Source organism: Anas platyrhynchos, chromosome 13 (genome assembly GCF_047663525.1).
Source record: "Anas platyrhynchos isolate ZD024472 breed Pekin duck chromosome 13, IASCAAS_PekinDuck_T2T, whole genome shotgun sequence".
Lineage (NCBI taxonomy): Eukaryota > Metazoa > Chordata > Aves > Anseriformes > Anatidae > Anas > Anas platyrhynchos.
This window is the reverse complement of record NC_092599.1, coordinates 22,470,188-22,472,743: the sequence shown is the minus strand read 5'-3', so window position 1 is coordinate 22,472,743 and position 2,556 is coordinate 22,470,188.

Sequence of the window (2,556 nt, the reverse complement as noted above, 5' to 3'; positions counted from 1 at the left end):
CTTTTTACAAAAACAGATATTAAGTACCTGTTCTAAACTCTCCCACCTGGGTTTCTAAGGCAATCTGTCATAACATAGAAGCCATCCAATGCTTTCATTGGTGGGAAGAAGAACTAACAGATAGATGTCCTGAAAGAGATTTCATGCTTTAAATATTATAATCAAGATGCAAGTCATCACCCTCACTTGTGTTTTAACAGGTCTTGGAGCAAAACATTCAAATGCAAAAACATTCATGGGTGGAAACACCACCTCAGGAGTTAGAAAGGGTATTAAAGTATACAGTGACACTGCATTGACACCGGCTTTCCACTTTGCATTGCCATTCTAGGTGTTGTTTTTGTTTGTTTGTTTTGTGTTTGTTTTTTTCTGCTCTCCCCACCACAGGTGACTGAAAGAGATGGCCTTTTCAGGCAAGCTATCTTACCATGGCATTGCATATTCAGCTTCATATCCAGTTTACTCTAAGAGATGTAAGACATAAAAAGGTTAATTACTAAATCTGGATGCCAAGTACCTGTGAAGCTACTGTGAGTGAAGGGAGCATCTGTTTCAGATTCCCCATTCAGCTTAATTGCCAGCTAAAGTGATCACTGCTGACACACAGGGTAATAACTTCTGACGTTTCCACAAAAGACAAACAAGAAGCACAAAATGCGAATCTATAACAGAATGATTAAAATGACAAGATCACACTTAATTCTAGAAGAAAAAGAACAAAAAAATGTCAAGGACTGATTTCCACACCACCCCCCAATACTTACTTTCTGGTGTTGGGTTTGAAAGGAAAAAAACTAACAAAGTAACAGTAAAGTTCTAATTGAAAATAAAGTTATTTGATAGGTAGTGGCACTATGTTTAAAGAGAAAAGCACCAGCTGCTTCCATGTTTTGCAGCTCTGAATTCTTCCAGTATTTCTCTTCTATGAAGTTGGTTTAATGATCTAAAAACAGTTCAATTTAGACATAGCTAGTTAGTATTTCCTACTAGTGGTTTAACTCTCTCTCCATTCTAATAGTGGAGACTGATCCAAAAGTGTTATCACTTAACATTTGTAAAAGTCAAGTGTTCTTTGCCTTTCTCTAACGAAAGATTTTTATAAAGAAAGCCTTCGTGGAATACTGTTGGAAAGAATATAAAATATTTTCAGCAGCCTACTATTCTAATTTCAAGTAATTTCATACGCTTTGAATATGTATATATAGATGCTAAGCACCTATTGGTTCTGAAATGCAGAAACTACATGGCACATGAAACAGCAATAAAGTAACTAATTCGTCCAGAAACTGACTTACTAGCTTAAGAGCAACACATTCCTGTTAAAAATGAATAGGCTTGGTTTTAAATTGAAGTCAAAGAGTGGAAGTTACATTGCATGTTTTTCTTTCAAAATAAAATATTTAACAGGAAAAACACAGGTGTGACTGATAAAGAAAGATTAGTTGTAGCTTAAAACCACACACACAGATCGAAAAGTAGAGGGATCTGCTCTGCTCAGTGGCCACACAAGTGTATAATTTAGACTGATATTTGTTATCACAGAGGACCTAGAAGTCTTTCATTTGTTTCCAAGAGTCAGAATTTAATATTCTTTCTTAAAGTAACAATCTGGCCAATTTCCCGATGTGATCAGTGCCTGGAATTAAAGAAGTGTTTACCATCAAAAGCATACCATTTTTTAATCTCAGTAAGCCTAGCACTATGACTAGGGTCAGTCAACTGAGTGGGTGGCAAGAGCATAGGAACCAATGGTAAAACTTGAGTGGAGGAAGAAACCCGAGAAGCCAAAAAAAGCACGCCCTCAGAAATGGGAGAGTAAAAATCCAAACACAGAAGCAACCTACAGGATTGTCATTTGTACAGTATGATATAGAGATGAGTGATGATTGTGAGTCCTAAGCTATCTGTTGTTAAATAACAGATACAGAATTACAGACAAGTGCTCTGACAACAAACGAACAATGTAGTGAGAAATTATTTTATGAATCCTCCAACACAGCATTAGAAGAGAGGTCTTTCACTTGCAGTTTTGGAAAACATCACATTAACAGTCAGAATAGCATATGTTGATTCACAGTTTACTCTGTGAAGGCTCATCAGATTCAGGAGGATTGTGCTGTTCTGGCCTATATTAGACTTGAATCCTTTTCCTAGTTACTATGCACAAAACTCTGAAAGTATGTGCTGTGTGCTTTATGCAACAAAAAGCATCTTGCTGATGAAAATTGGGAGGGCCTGTGTGAAATTGAAAAGGTAAGATGGATTTGAAAGATACAGGCAAAGAAAAAGCTAGACTAACAGCTGAATAATTATACTTACCTATTAATTTACAATTTAAAAATTGTGTTGAACAAGATGTCCTTGAGGGAACATGAAGCAAGAAAGTGTAACAGTACAGCAAATGGATCTGGAAGTGTCCATTCTTCCTGCTAAGGACTTGCAGTAGATACCAAGATGTCTTGTTCTAGCCTACGCAATTTGTTCAAGATCTGTTAGCTCCTTGAAGTATATGATACATTTTAAGCCCATTTGAAAAGATATTGCATAGGAGTGGTT